The sequence below is a fragment of the Rutidosis leptorrhynchoides genome, chromosome 11 (genome assembly GCF_046630445.1).
Source record: "Rutidosis leptorrhynchoides isolate AG116_Rl617_1_P2 chromosome 11, CSIRO_AGI_Rlap_v1, whole genome shotgun sequence".
Lineage (NCBI taxonomy): Eukaryota > Viridiplantae > Streptophyta > Magnoliopsida > Asterales > Asteraceae > Rutidosis > Rutidosis leptorrhynchoides.
In genome coordinates this window covers 164,203,269-164,220,617 of record NC_092343.1, presented here as the reverse complement: position 1 = coordinate 164,220,617, position 17,349 = coordinate 164,203,269, and positions in this window count along the sequence as shown.

Genomic DNA, 17,349 nt, shown 5'->3' with positions numbered 1-17,349 from the left:
AAAAGTCAATCACCAAAGACGGAAATAGACAAGAAGGATATGGAAAAGGTTCCATATGCATCAGCCGTGGGTAGTATTATGTATGCCATGGTTTGTACAAGACCCGATATTGCTCAAGCAGTGGGAGTTGTAAGTCGTTATATGTCTAATCCAGGAAAAGAGCATTGGGAAGCGGTCAAATGGTTGCTTCGTTATTTGAAAGGTACTTCTAATATGGGATTGTGTTTCTCTAAAAACAATCTCATACTTAGAGGTTATGCGGATGCTAATTTGGGTGGATGTGATGATTCGGGGAAAAGCACTACGGGTTATGTTTTCACAATGGGGAAGACGGCGATTAGTTGGTTATCTCGATTGCAAAAGAGTGTTGCTTTGTCAACCACCGAAGCCGAATACATGGCTATTGCGGAAGCTTCTAAAGAGCTAGTGTGGTTAAAGAACTTCTTAGGTGAGTTGGGTAAAAGACAAGACTATTGCATCTTGTATTGTGATAATCAAAGTGCGGTTCATCTTGGGAAGAATCCGGTGTTTCATAGTCGAACGAAACACATCAAGATAAGGTATCATTTTATTCGACAACATATAAATGATGGCACTTTATTCTTGGAGAAAATCCTTGGTACAAAGAATCCTGCCGATATGTTTACTAAGGTGGTTACGACGGAAAAATTGAGGTTTTGCATTACCTCAATTGGTCTTCTCATGAATTGATGAGAGAAGACCCCAGCTAGAGATGTGAATGGTGTTACAAGTTTAACAAGTAGTATTGAAGACCTTTTATCGAAAGTCTACTCATCCGAAGAATGTGTTGAGCGTGCGTGTCCCAAATGATATTTGGCGGTAATCGAAGGTGGTTTAATGTTCTTGGTAAATTCATTGATATGAATGGAGCTTGTTCAAAGTCTCCAAGTGGGAGATTGTTGGAGTGTGGAGACATTTAAACAAAACTGGAAAAAGTGTCACTAAAAACTGTTTCAACACTTGCACGGATTTTGCAGATTTCGGTAAGCGTGAAACAGAGAAAAACAGATCAAAAATAGAGCAAATTGATTGTGCGCGGTGATGGTGCGCGGCGCGCTCCCTGCGCGCACTAGAGAAGTTTTGATCAGAAGGCTTGCTCGAAGTTTGGGAGTGTGCACGGCGCGCACGTTTAAGTGTGCACGGCGCGCACGATGTCTGGCAGCAAGTGGGCAACTTGCACACATGGGATCCGATCTTGATTGATTCTCCTTTCACTTTAGGTGCTTAGTGGGTTGCTTTACACCACTAATTGTGGCTGTGATCATGTCATTAGTGGGTGTAAAGCATGGCTAGTTGGTTTATCTTTCATGATTACTAGCACACTTGAAGATCAAGTTGTAGTTTGGTTGGTTTCTTGTTTGCTCTATATATAGAGCTCATTCATAGTCATTGTAACGCACCACTCTCAAGTATTCAGTAATATAACAATCTTTAGTTGGTCCGTGGACTAAAGCAATCACAACGATTGCATATAACCACGTTATATCTTGTGTCGTTCTTACATTTTCGCATTTATTATCTTTCGTTCATTAAGTGGGTTGAGTGATCTTGATAGTATCACTACTCGGCTAGTAATCTTGTAGAATTACTAGCGTTGTTTGGGTCCTAATATCCTAACAACTGCATGACGTTATGGTACTTAATTCACATTCTCTTGTGTTTGACCTTTAGTCATTTTGTGATCCGAAACCGATCGTTTTGGTTCTTGTTTGTTGAAACTGATATATGAACGTGGTGAAGTTATTTTCCATTAACGGTAAATATGCAGAGATAGATTTGTGTTTGTCCATTAACGGTAAAACCCACGACCCACGTGCATGACTCTAAATCAACTGCTAACAATTTTGGAGTACTTGCAATAATTTTTTATCCTTCTTGGACTTTCAATTGGGCCGCACAAGCTTTTGGGCCTAACCAGACTCGGGTTCAAGATTACCCAACAATTACTTCTATTGCTATTTTGATCCAACACTTTATTCTTAATCTTGGACGTTCCTCACTTTAGCTTGTGATCTTCTCCAATTAGTATTAATTCGGAAGATCTATATCATATGATGACAATTCAGACAAGAGTTTTAGAATGACGATGTCTGCTTTCCGACTTGTCAGGTACAAATGTTCATGCAAATTCATTTGACGCGAACTGATGATACACATAATGATCCGTCTCAAAATAGGAAAGCATCTCGGCAAAAATCACACCCGGCACGACGAGTCCTGGGTTTCCAACTCCTTTTCTCGTCATCCGTCTGACGTCTTCCCGGATACTCCTCCATGACGGACAAATGGCAAGGCTAAGAACCTGGATGAAAAACACGTAACCGGCACCTTACAACCGGTCAAGATAATCGTAACTAGGCATCGCAAGACCAGTCATCATAATCGTGATAGTCAAGAAACACTTAGAACGTGTCTAGGCGAAACCTACCCGACTGGACTGAGAACATCGTAATTCTATAACCGGAACCAACTCACCGACACCATCGTCTCGGTCCACTAAACTGACATAAGGACACTCTCGGGACAAGCACGTTGTCCCGAAACAAGAGTGCGTCACCACGGAGTAGGCACCTCGTCCCGGAATGACCACTTGATCACGGAACAAGCACGCGGGCAAGTCGCGTGACACGTCAGCCCGCAAATTTAGGGAAGTTCGTTAGAATATGTTATTCCCCACGAAAGGGAAAGGTGCCACGTCAGCCCTCGGGATTGACAAAGTTTGTTACAACCATGAAAGGGACATGTGCCACGTCACCCCTCAAAATGAGACTGAATTCTTAAACCCGATGTAACTCAATTCTAGTAACTAGTATTAATACATGGAATCCGTTTTTACTACCACTAATTGACTAATTGGCTTAAGAGACATCATTGCCGGCATAAAAGCTAGATTAGGAAAACATCGGCAAGGATGGGTGGATGAACTCCAACATGTACTATGGGCACATCGGACAACGCCGAAAGATAGTACGAACGAAACACCCTTCAGTCTGGTATAAGGAACCGAGGCGGTCATACCGGCTGAAGTGCTAGTTCCAACTGATCGAATCACAGAATTCGATGAACAGCAAAACGACGACGCATTGTGAGAAAATTTGGATGCCCTGGAAGAGCGGCGAACAATAGCGTACATCCGGCAAGCTGCAAAGAAACAACAAATCGCAAACCACTATGACAAAAAAGTCAAACCATTGGACTTTCAATTAAACGATTTGGTATTACGCAGCAACGAAGCCAGCCGACAGCAAGATGTCGGCAAGTTAGGCCCCAGATGGGAAGGACCCTACAGGGTTGTCGGGATAACTGAGTATGGTGCATACCACCTGGAAACACCGGATGGAGTTCTGATACAACACCCTTGGCACGCCTTTTATTTAAAGAAATATCATGTGTAGCTTATCTGCACCCATGAGGACTGATCACCCACTCGGACGGCAGAAACACTTATGTATTCAAGTAATTTCTATGTATAAGTCATCAATAAAGCTTCACTTTTATATACTTATTGTAACGACCCTGGAATTTCCAACATTTATTTATTAATAATTACTATTATTAATACGCGTGTTTAAACGAATGTACGTTATTACATTTACATGTTGCCATGATTGCCCGTACTTGACTTTTAAGGGCCCGAAACGTCTTTGTGACACCCGGAACTTTCACGAATAATATTTTTAGATATTATTTACATTCATGATTAAATTTATTAATCATTTTAATTAACTAAGGCTATTAGTTAGTTACTTGGGCTTTAATTGGGTTAACTTGTGATTTATTTGAACTTGGGCTTTGTTAGTGTAATGGACTCATGTTAGTGGACTTCCAAGCCCACCCTACATTGTTAATGGACCCTTTGGCCAACTCTTTCAAAGTGTAAGTATTACTTGAACCTTAACTAGTTAGTTTGGAAGACATGAAGAATCTAGTTGCACACCTTCCCCATGCATGACCATTCATTAACCACCTTTATGAACTTTACATGCTAATAACCATTAAACTTAGCCTTCCCCATTCCTTTTCTGCTGCAGAATGCCGAAGCCAAGACTCCCTTTAGGGGTGTTTTTGTGTTCATTATTCATTACTAGTTAACTTGTATTCACTTCACAATTCAAACACACATTCATCTCTCATTTTCTCTCAACCATTCTCTCTCACTTTTCTCTACTTCCTTGTAAGTTTTATGAACTAATCCTCTTCCTTTTCTCTTGAATAAAACCGAATTCAAGAACACATTCATCATCATCTTTTGTTCATTATTTGTTTTTTGATACTTACTAATTGTTGTTTACTTACTTACTTGTTATTCTTTATTAACTTTCAAGAATCTAACTTTCTAGTTTTAATTCTTCTTTTATCTTGAACCTTCAAGAACATACAAGACATAAACTCTCTAGTTTATGATCTTCACTTAATACTTGTTCTAAGTTTATAAAGTTCATGGTTGAAAGACATACTTGTAGTTCTTGAAGTAAACTTAAAGTTTACTTTCTAAAGATCAAACTTTGGTTTGAATCTTTAAAGTATGAACAACCATGAACCTTTTCTTGTTTATTTAAGTTTACTTCTTCAATTTATGCACTTTAATTTCATGTAGTTAGTTTATATGGTCAAGTACTACAAGTTAGTCTTGATCTCATATCTCTTGAACAAATTAAGTTAACCTTGGAAGTTCAAGAACACACAAATAAGTTTTCTTTAAATATAACTTTGGATCTAGACTTTTGAGTCTTGGATCTTCAAGATCAAACTAAGAACTATGTTCTACTACTTATGATCTTGATTAGTTAGTTTACTTTCAAGTTTGTAACTTATTATTAGTCTTATAGTTCATGTATGTATTAGATCTAAGACTTTGATGTAACTTTGGTTCATCAAACTTCATACAACTCTTAAGTGAGTTGTGCTTCATGTCTTAGACTTGCACTAGGGTTATGATGGTCAAGACTTGGTTAAGATGATGTAGATACATCAATGAGTTGTACACTTGAAGCTATATGCAACAAGGATGAGAACCATGATGAACATCAAGCACCAAGACCACCGGAACCCTTTTAAACTCACTGTTCTGTCCAAAACCTACTGACCTGATGCTTCTGGCACAGACCAGTAGACCTGGGCTGTTCTAACCTTGATTTTTAGATAGAACTTTTCGAGTAGATAGCTTTTCATATAGGACTCGTCTTAATCCGAGTTACGGTTTAGGATTTATGGCCCTCCGATCGTTACTATGTCCTTTAACGTTGTGCAGAAATTTCTGACCTACTCGCACTTAGACCGTCGCCACGGTCAAACCAAGAAAAGTTTGCTTCTGTAAATTTTACCACACTTAAGGGACTCATAGACGGAGCCATGGCCACTGGTCTCACCTTAATTCAGTAAGGGTAGAGGCCGTGGTGACTGACTGAAGTCAGACTTTGTTTTAAACTACTTTCATAAACGAAACCTACTTTATGCCTTTTGTTTAATGATGAATGATGATGACCCTTAAGACCTTAATTACATACTTTTAAACCTATTAAGACGATTTACTGACTTAGTACTATTTGACTTAGGTTGAGGACTTCGGACCATTTACTTGCACACCTTTCCTGACTACTACTTTACCGCTACATATCATTGTGAGTTATAGCATTCCCTTTTTACTTTAACTTATTTTGGGAACTGAGAATACATGCGGATTTTATGTTTTACATACTAGGCACGAGTACTTAAACTTATATATGTGTGGGTTATATAACGGCAGAAACATTCCCTTTAGCTCGGTAACGTTTAGTCATTGGTTTTTGAACCGGTGAACGCGAATCTTAGATATGGATCCATAGGGTTTGACATCCCCACTCGGGCTAGTCGCGCTAGCATTTAACGAGTGTTTAATACTTCGTAGACATACACACTTGCCAAGTGTACTTTCAGGGGGTATAAACGTTAAGTTAGTTACCAAGTGCCCACGGTTAACATATACTTTATCATACTGTTTTGAAACGCTCTTTGTAGCACTGAAATCTCGTGGCCTACCTTACATACTGTTATACTTAAACTATAGCTCACCAACCTTTGTGTTGACGTTTTTAAGCATGTATTTCTCAGGTGCTTGAGATTGCTTCCGCTGTGTACTAGTCGTGCTGTAGAACCCGCTGCTTAGAGTTGTCCACGCATGAACTACTTTACTTTGCATTCAAACATTCGTACTTTTGAACTATGACTTGTAACGACCATTGTGGTCACGTACACTTATTATTTGCTTCTACTTAGTGAAGCATGCTTTTGAAATGTAAAACATTGGATGTCGGTTATGACATCACTTTTTTTATCGCGAATGCAATTTCTTTAATTACAGCATATAGTACTTAACCTTGTAATGATCCTGTTGTTGATGGTCCGTACACGATGGTTTTGTACGGGGCATCACATTTGGTATCAGAGCATTGGTTATAGGGAATTAGGTTGCATTAGTGAGTCTAAGACCGACCCGAGTAGGATTCACTAATAGGACTAATCTACAACTTGCTAGTTTACTTGTTTCCGCTGAGCTTACTACATGCTAATGCTTACTGTTACTGCTATATGCCGTATGCTACTACATGATTTCACTGCTGCATGCTATTACTTGCTTTCGATTGCATGCTAGTTTCGTACGATTACTGATATTGCCATGCTACTTATTGTTATACATGATTTAAACTGTTGGCCTATTATTTGCTTGCTTTATGACATACTGACATGGAAAATTTATTTTTCCTTGTTCAGATGTCGGATGTTCCACCTGCTGGCATTTCGGGTAGTACAGACTCAGACCCCGTCGCCCTACCTACTGCTACACCTGCTGCTGCTACTGCCGATACACCGGCCCCGACACCCACTAGTGATCGCGGCGCTTCCACTTCCGGAGATGGTACTAGTGCACCTGCCCCAGTTTCTGCTCCCGGACCCTCGAGGTCACAGCTCAGCATTGGTGGTATTGAGATCCCCGCAGAGTTCGGGGAAGGGCCTTTTCGTAACCACATGCGCACGCCTTGCCGACGCACTCCCGACGGACGTTTAGTCGTGATTCCGCCAGGCAGACACAGATAGATGTTGGCCGCCTTCGGCCGCTTCGGATTACCAGCTCAGCCACCGGTGTCACCACCACATGATTCGGATGACTCATCATCCACCGATTCTTCATCATCAGACGACTCCAGCGATGATGAGGATCCTGCTGATAGACCTATTCAGGCACCCTCCACCCCGCCGAAGAAGCGGTACCGTTCCGACGGCACCGTCATTCCAGGGGTGAATGGAGGTCGTGCTTTTACTGACGCATTTGGCCATCGTCGTAGGGTTACTGCTCGTAAACGAGTTGTGCCATACCCTGCCGACCCATAGATACGTAAGGTTCCCCATTACGTATTGACTATTCCTGGAACCGTACCACCTAGATTTAGATACGGACCACTTACATCTAGAGACGTACCGTCTACATCCGGAGCCGAACCATCTACATCAGCACTACCGGCACCACCGGCACCACCTGCCCCACCTGCACCGCCTGCCCCACCAGCTTCCTCTAACGAGGAACTGATGAGGGAGGTTGAGACTCTCCGAGCTCGAGTCACTGAGCTCGAGGAGCAGTTGGCTCGAGGAGCAGTTCACCCGCCTTCACCGTAGGACCTTGTATTTAGATTTCATGATGTAATCTAGATATAGTTTCATGTATTTCATATGTATTGTACGAACTTATTCAGATGTATGAAACTTATTATTATTAATGAATGGAACTTTGCGTTATTTAATTCTTGCACGATGTTCTATTTACATTGCTGTACGATGATTCTGTGGTATTTGTACCTAGATGTATTATTTAATAACATGTGATGTTTTGATTCCATGTTGGTCACTATATACTGTACTATTACTACTTGCATACTGGATTTTGACTTGAGTCAAAATTTTTGTTTAGAATATCATGGCTAACGGAAGATCCACACCTACCGCCGCCCAGATTGAGGACATGATCAACGAACGGGTCGCTGCAGCCCTAGCAGAAAGAAATCTCGAAGCTCCACCGCCACCACCACCACCGGTTATTCCACCCGTTCGAAATGGGTGTACATACAAGGAATTCCAGAGCTGCAAACCACATAACTTTAGCGGCACCGAGGGACCAGTTGGTCTCACCAGATGGTTCGAAAAACTTGAATCAGTATTCCGAGTTAGCAACTGTTCGGAGGACAATAAGACCAAGTTTGCATCTTGCACGCTATCAGACGGCGCGCTAATGTGGTAGAACACGTTAGCTCAAGTGAAAGGTATCGATGAGGCGTATGCTACGCCATGGGAGGAATTCAAGGCGGCTATGATTGATGAGTATTGTCCGAGAACCGAAATTCAGAAGATGGAAATTGAATTCATGCAGTTGAAGGCCGTAGGGAACGACCTTAACAGTTACAATCGTAGGTTTTTGGAGTTAGCATTAATGTGTCCGACCATGGTCACCCCCGAATTCAAGCGCATGGAGAAATACTTCTCGGGACTTCCTAAGTCCATCAAAGGAAATGTCACCTCATCCAAACCACCGAATGTTCCCGAAGCAATGCGCATGGCGCATACTCTCCTGAATCAAATCATCCTTGACGAGCCGGAGAAGGCTAAGTTTGAAGCCGGTAGTAGTGAAAAGAGGAAATGGGACAACAACCATAACAACCACAACAACAATAACAACAACAGGGGTAGAAACTATGATCAAAACACGGCGAAGCGACATGAAGGGTTCAGGCAAAACAACAACAACCCCAACCCCAACAACAACAACTCCAACCCGAACTACAAGGGCACGCTACCACAATGCAAGAGGTGCTACAAGCACCACACCGGGTATTGTAATGCTATTTGTGAGAAGTGCAAGAAGAGCGGGCACATCGGTAGAGACTGCAAGACTACCACGATGACAGGGAGGCCGAACACCAATGGGCCGAAGAAGTGCTACGAATGTGGACAGACGGGCCATTTCAGAAACGCATGCCCCAACAAACGAAAGGATGGCGAACCACCGTGTGCTAGAGCTTTTAATGTTAATGCAAGGGATGCACGCGATAACCCCGACTTGGTGACAGGTATATTCACAATCAACAATCTTTTAGCTTCTGTCTTGTTTGATACTGGTGCGGATAGAAGTTATGTATGTAGACATTTTTGCGATAAGATTAATTGGTCATTAGTTCCGTTAAAAGAGAGTATGCTTGTCGAGGTCGCCAATGGAAAACTTGAAAAGGTTGACCATATTAGTCGTGGAGCTATTATCAACATAGCTAGTGCAGATTTCGAAATTGATTTGATACCCATCAAACTGGGAAGTTTTGACGTGATCATTGGTATGGATTGGTTGAGCAAGATAAAGGCCGATGTTATCTGTGGAGATAAAGCACTTCGCATACCACAAGGATATGACAAACCACTGGTTATCTATGAAGAGAGATGTACCTCGAAGTTGAACCTCATTAGTTGCGTGAAAGCGCAAAAGATTATGAAGAAGGGACGCTTTGCTGTCCTAGCACATGTGAAAGCGGTAGAAACTGAGGTGAAGAGCGTGAACGACATTCGAATTGTGAACGAATTTTCTGATGTCTTCCCAGAGGAATTGCCTGGAGTACGATCGCCGAGAGCCGTAGAATTTCAGATTGATCTAGTGCCAGGAGCTGCACCTGTAGCTCGCGCACCTTATAGACTCGCACCTTCCGAGATGCAAGAATTACAGAGTCAACTACAAGAGCTGTTAGACCGTGGGTTTATCCAACCAAGTTTCTCGCCTTGGGGCGCACCTGTGTTGTTTGTGAAGAAGTAGGATGGATCCTTCCGTATGTGTATTGACTACCGTGAACTCAACAAACTGACTATCAAGAATTGGTATCCTCTTCCACGAATTGACGATCTCTTTGATCAACTACAAGGATCGAGTGTCTACTCAAAGATCGATTTGCGATCCGGCTATCACCAGTTGAGGGTGAAGGAAAGTGACGTGATGAAGACTGCATTCAGAACCCGTTATGGTCATTATGAGTTCCTCGTGATGCCATTCGGTTTGACAAATGCACCTGCCGTGTTCATGGACCTCATGAATCGTGTCTGCAAGCCTTACTTGGACAAGTTTGTTATCGTCTTCATAGATGATATCCTCATCTACTCTAAGAGCGAAGAAGAACATGAGCAACACCTCCGACTAGTACTTGAACTCTTGAGACAAGAACAACTTTATGCCAAATTCTCCAAGTGTGAATTTTGGTTGAAGGAAGTACAGTTTCTGGGTCATGTTGTGAGCGATCAGGGTATCAAAGTTGATCCCGCCAAGATTGAAGCCATCAGCAAGTGGGAGACCCCCACTACTCCAACGCATATTCGCCAATTCCTAGGTCTCGCCGGTTATTACCGAAGATTCATCGAAGAATTTTCTCTAATTTCGCGTCCTTTGACCGCGCTGACTCACAAGGGCAAGAAGTTCATTTGGGAACCCGCACACGAATCAGCATTCCAAACTTTGAAGAAGAAGTTAACCTCCGCACCTATCCTATCGCTTCCCGAAGGCAGTGACGATTTCGTTGTTTATTGTGATGCATCGAAGAGTGGTTTTGGTTGTGTACTGATGCAACGATCAAAGGTTATTGCCTATGCCTCCCGCCAATTGAAGATTCACGAGCGGAACTACACTACACATGATCTTGAACTTGGAGCCGTTGTCTTTGCGCTCAAATTGTGGAGACATTATTTGTATGGAACTAAGAGCACTATATTCACCGATCATAAGAGTCTCCAGCACATCTTCGATCAGAAGCAACTGAATATGAGACAGCGTTGATGGATCGAGACGCTCAACGACTACGATTGTGAACTCCGTTATCACCCTGGAAAGGCGAATGTTATAGCTGACGCTTTAAGCCGAAAGGAGAGGACGGCACCTCTTCGTGTTAGGGCTCTGAACATCACCATTCATTCGAACCTCAACAACCAGATCAGAGTAGCCCAAGTTGAGGCTCTCAAGGAGGAGAACATATCTCACGAACATTTGAACATACTTGTCTCTCGATTCGAGGTTAGGGAGTCTGGACTCCGATGTTATGCCAGAAGGATTTGGGTAACTTATTATGGAGATCTACGGAACCTGATACTTGATGAAGCACACAAATCGCGATATTCGATTCATCCTGGAGCGGGAAAAATGTACCACGACCTTAAAGAACAGTATTGGTGGCCGAATCTTAAGAAAGACGTTGCAACTTATGTTGGGAAGTGTTTGACTTGTTCGAAAGTTAAGGCCGAACATCAGAGACCTTCTGGGTTACTTCAACAGCCGGAAATCCCACAATGGAAGTGGGAAAGGATCACAATGGATTTCATTACTAAGCTGCCGAAGATGGTGGGTGGATGCGATACTATTTGGGTTATTGTTGACCGCCTTACCAAATCTGCACACTTCCTAGCGATGAAGGAAACTGATACAATGGAAAGACTTGCTCAGCTGTACATCAAGGAGGTTGTATCTCGTCATGGTGTCCCTTTATCGATCATCTCCGATCGCGATCCCCATTTTGCTTCTAGATTTTGGCGTTCCTTGCAAGAAGCCATGGGAACTCGTCTTGACATGAGTACTGCTTATCATCCTCAGACTGACGGGCAAAGTGAACGAACGATTCAGACCTTGGAGGACATACTGCGTGCATGTGTCATTGATTTTGGAAAGGCCTGGGAAAGGCATTTGCCACTCGCCGAATTCTCGTACAACAACAGTTATCACTCTAGCATTAATGCTGCACCTTTTGAAGCATTGTATGGCCGTAAGTGCCGATCTCCTATTTGTTGGGCCGAAGTAGGCGAAAAGCAAATCACCGGACCCGAGGTAGTCCACGAAACCACGGAGAAGATTGCTCAGATTCAAGCTAGACTTAAGACTGCCCATGATCGTCAAAAGAGTTATGCCGATCTTAAACGTAAAGACTTTGAATTCAACGTTGGTGATCGTGTAATGTTGAAGGTTGCACCTTGGAAAGGTGTGATTCGCTTTGGAAAACGTGGAAAGTTGAACCCACGATACATTGGTCCTTTTGAAATCTTGGAACGTGTTGGACCCGTTGCATACTGTTTGGATCTACCAGCACAATTGAGCTCAGTTCATCCTACCTTCCATGTGTCAAACTTGAAGACGTGTCTTGCTGCACCAGAACTTATCATACCACTGGAAGAACTTACAATTGATGACAAACTCCACTTTGTAGAGGAACCTGTTGAAATTATGGATCGTGAGATCAAAACTTTGAAACGTAACAAGATTCCGATCGTCCGATTACGATGGAATGCCAAACGAGGACCTGAGTTTACTTGGGAGCGAGAGGATCAAATGATGCGGAAGTATCCTCACCTTTTCTCGACTCCTCCATCTACCTCAGCTTAAATTTCGGGACGAAATTTTCTTTAACAGGTGGGTAATGTAACGACCCTGGAATTTCCAACATTTATTTATTAATAATTACTATTATTAATACGCGTGTTTAAACGAATGTACGTTATTACATTTACATGTTGCCATGATTGCCCGTACTTGACTTTTAAGGGCCCGAAACGTCTTTGTGACACCCGGAACTTTCACGAATAATATTTTTAGATATTATTTACATTCATGATTAAATTTATTAATCATTTTAATTAACTAAGGCTATTAGTTAGTTACTTGGGCTTTAATTGGTTTAACTTGTGATTTATTTGAACTTGGGCTTTGTTAGTGTAATGGACTCATGTTAGTGGACTTCCAAGCCCACCCTACATTGTTAATGGACCCTTTAGCCCACTCTTTCAAAGTGTAAGTATTACTTGAACCTTAACTAGTTAGTTTGGAAGACATGAAGAATCTAGTTGCACACCTTCCCCATGCATGACCATTCATTAACCACCTTTATGAACTTTACATGCTAATAACCATTAAACTTAGCCTTCCCCCTTCCTTTTCTGCTGCAGAATGCCAAAGCCAAGACTCCCTTTAGGGGTGTTTTTGTGTTCATTATTCATTACTAGTTAACTTGTATTCACTTCACAATTCAAACACACATTCATCTCTCATTTTCTCTCAACCATTCTCTCTCACTTTTCTCTACTTCCTTGTAAGTTTTATGAACTAATCCTCTTCCTTTTCTCTTGAATAAAACCGAATTCAAGAACACATTCATCATCATCTTTTGTTCATTATTTGTTGTTTGATACTTACTAATTGTTGTTTACTTACTTACTTGTTATTCTTTATTAACTTTCAAGAATCTAACTTTCTAGTTTTAATTCTTCTTTTATCTTGAACCTTCAAGAACATACAAGACATAAACTCTCTAGTTTATGATCTTCACTTAATACTTGTTCTAAGTTTATAAAGTTCATGGTTGAAAGACATACTTGTAGTTCTTGAAGTAAACTTAAAGTTTACTTTCTAAAGATCAAACTTTGGTTTGAATCTTTAAAGTATGAACAACCATGAACCTTTTCTTGTTTATTTAAGTTTACTTCTTCAATTTATGCACTTTAATTTCATGTAGTTAGTTTATATGGTCAAGTACTACAAGTTAGTCTTGATCTCATATCTCTTGAACAAATTAAGTTAACCTTGGAAGTTCAAGAACACACAAATAAGTTTTCTTTAAATATAACTTTGGATCTAGACTTTTGAGTCTTGGATCTTCAAGATCAAACTAAGAACTATGTTCTACTACTTATGTTCTTGATTAGTTAGTTTACTTTCAAGTTTGTAACTTGTTATTAGTCTTATAGTTCATGTATGTGTTAGATCTAAGACTTTGATGTAACTTTGGTTCATCAAACTTCATACAACTCTTAAGTGAGTTGTGCTTCATGTCTTAGACTTGCACTAGGGTTATGATGGTCAAGACTTGGTTAAGATGATGTAGATACATCAATGAGTTGTACACTTGAAGCTATATGCAACAAGGATGAGAACCATGATGAACATCAAGCACCAAGACCACCGGAACCCTTTTAAACTCACTGTTCTGTCCAAAACCTACTGACCTGATGCTTCTGGAACAGACCAGTAGACCTGGTGTAGTGACCCGAACTTTTCCATGTTTATATACATTAATTGAGATTGATGTTTACATGATTAAATGTTTCCAACATGTTAAGCAATCAAACTTGTTAAGACTTGATTAATTGAAATAGGTTTCATATAGACAATTGACCACCCAAGTTGACCGGTGATTCACGAACATTAAAACTTGTAAAAAAACTATATGATGACATATATATGGTTATATATATAGTTAACATGATATTATGATAAGTAAACATATCATTAATTATATTAACAATGAACTACATATGTAAAAACAAGACTACTAACTTAATGATTTTGAAACGAGACATATATGTAACGTTTATCGTTGTAACGACATTTAATGTATATATATCATATTAAGAGATATTCGTACATCATAATATCATGATAATATAATAATTTAAAATCTCTTTTGATATTATAAACATTGGGTTAACAACATTTAACAAGATCGTTAACCTAAAGGTTTCAAAACAACACTTACATGTAACGACTAACGATGACTTAACGACTCAGTTAAAATGTATATACATGTAGTGTTTTAATATGTATTTATACACTTTTGAAAGACTTCAATACACTTATCAAAATACTTCTACTTAACAAAAATGCTTACAATTACATTCTCGTTCAGTTTCATCAACAATTCTACTCGTATGCACCCGTATTCGTACTCGTACAATACACAGCTTTTAGATGTATGTACTATTGGTATATACACTCCAATGATCAGCTCTTAGCAGCCCATGTGAGTCACCTAACACATGTGGGAACCATCATTTGGCAACTAGCATGAAATATCTCATAAGATTACAAAAATATGAGTAATCATTCATGACTTATTTACATGAAAACAAAATTACATATCCTTTATATCTAATCCATACACCAACGACCAAAAACACCTACAAACACTTTCATTCTTCAATTTCCTTCATCTAATTGAACTCTCTCAAGTTCTATCTTCAAGTTCTAAGTGTTCTTCATAAATTCCAAAAGTTCTAGTTTCATAAAATCAAGAATACTTTCAAGTTTGCTAGCTCACTTCCAATCTTGTAAGGTGATCATCCAACCTCAAGAAATCTTTGTTTCTTACAGTAGGTTATCATTCTAATACAAGGTAATAATCATATTCAAACTTTGGTTCAATTTCTATAACTATAACAATCTTATTTCAAGTGATGATCTTACTTGAACTTGTTTTCGTGTCATGATTTTGCTTCAAGAACTTTGAGCCATCCAAGGATCCATTGAAGCTAGATCCATTTTTCTCTTTTCCAGTAGGTTCATCCAAGGAACTTAAGGTAGTAATGATGTTCATAACATCATTCGATTCATACATATAAAGCTATCTTATTCGAAGGTTTAAACTTGTAATCACTAGAACATAGTTTAGTTAATTCTAAACTTGTTCGCAAACAAAAGTTAATCCTTCTAACTTGACTTTTAAAATCAACTAAACACATGTTCTATATCTATATGATATGCTAACTTAATGATTTAAAACCTGGAAACACGAAAAACACCGTAAAACCGGATTTACGCCGTCGTAGTAACACCGCGGGCTGTTTTGGGTTAGTTAATTAAAAACTATGATAAACTTTGATTTAAAAGTTGTTATTCTGAGAAAATGATTTTTATTATGAACATGAAACTATATCCAAAAATTATGGTTAAACTCAAAGTGGAAGTATGTTTTCTAAAATGGTCATCTAGACGTCGTTCTTTCGACTGAAATGACTACCTTTACAAAAACGACTTGTAACTTATTTTTCCGACTAGAAACCTATACTTTTTTTGTTTAGATTCATAAAATAGAGTTCAATATGAAACCATAGCAATTTGATTCACTCAAAACGGATTTAAATTGAAGAAGTTATGGGTAAAACAAGATTGGATAATTTTTCTCATTTTAGCTACGTGAAAATTGGTAACAAATCTATTCCAACCATAACTTAATCAACTTGTATTATATATTATGTAATCTTGAGATACCATAGACACGTATACAATGTTTCGACCTATCATGTCGACACATCTATATATATTTCGGAACAACCATAGACACTCTATATGTGAATGTTGGAGTTAGCTATACAGGGTTGAGGTTGATTCCAAAATATATATAGTTTGAGTTGTGATCAATACTGAGATACGTATACACTGGGTCGTGGATTGATTCAAGATAATATTTATCGATTTATTTCTGTACATCTAACTGTGGACAACTAGTTGTAGGTTACTAACGAGGACAGCTGACTTAATAAACTTAAAACATCAAAATATATTAAAAGTGTTGTAAATATATTTTGAACATACTTTGATATATATGTATATATTGTTATAGGTTCGTGAATCAACCAGTGGCCAAGTCTTACTTCCCGACGAAGTAAAAATCTGTGAAAGTGAGTTATAGTCCCACTTTTAAAATCTAATATTTTTGGGATGAGAATACATGCAGGTTTTATAAATGATTTACAAAATAGACACAAGTACGTGAAACTACATTCTATGGTTGAATTATCGAAATCGAATATGCCCCTTTTTATTAAGTCTGGTAATCTAAGAATTAGGGAACAGACACCCTAATTGACGCGAATCCTAAAGATAGATCTATTGGGCCTAACAAACCCCATCCAAAGTACCGGATGCTTTAGTACTTCGAAATTTATATCATATCCGAAGGGTGTCCCGGAATGATGGGGATATTCTTATATATGTATCTTGTTATTATCGGTTACCAGGTGTTCACCATATGAATGATTTTTATCTCTATGTATGGGATGTGTATTGAAATATGAAATCTTGTGGTCTATTGTTACGATTTGATATATATAGGTTAAACCTATAACTCACCAACATTTTTGTTGACGTTTTAAGCATGTTTATTCTCAGGTGATTATTAAGAGCTTCCGCTGTCGCATACTTAAATAAGGACAAGATTTGGAGTCCATGCTTGTATGATATTGTGTAAAAACTGCATTCAAGAAACTTATTTTGTTGTAACATATTTGTATTGTAAACCATTATGTAATGGTCGTGTGTAAACAGGATATTTTAGATTATCATTATTTGATAATCTACGTAAAGCTTTTTAAACCTTTATTGATGAAATAAAGGTTATGGTTTGTTTAAAAATGAATGCAGTCTTTGAAAAACGTCTCATATAGAGGTCAAAACCTCGCAACGAAATCAATTAATATGGAACGTTTTTAATCAATAAGAACGGGACATTTCAGTTGGTA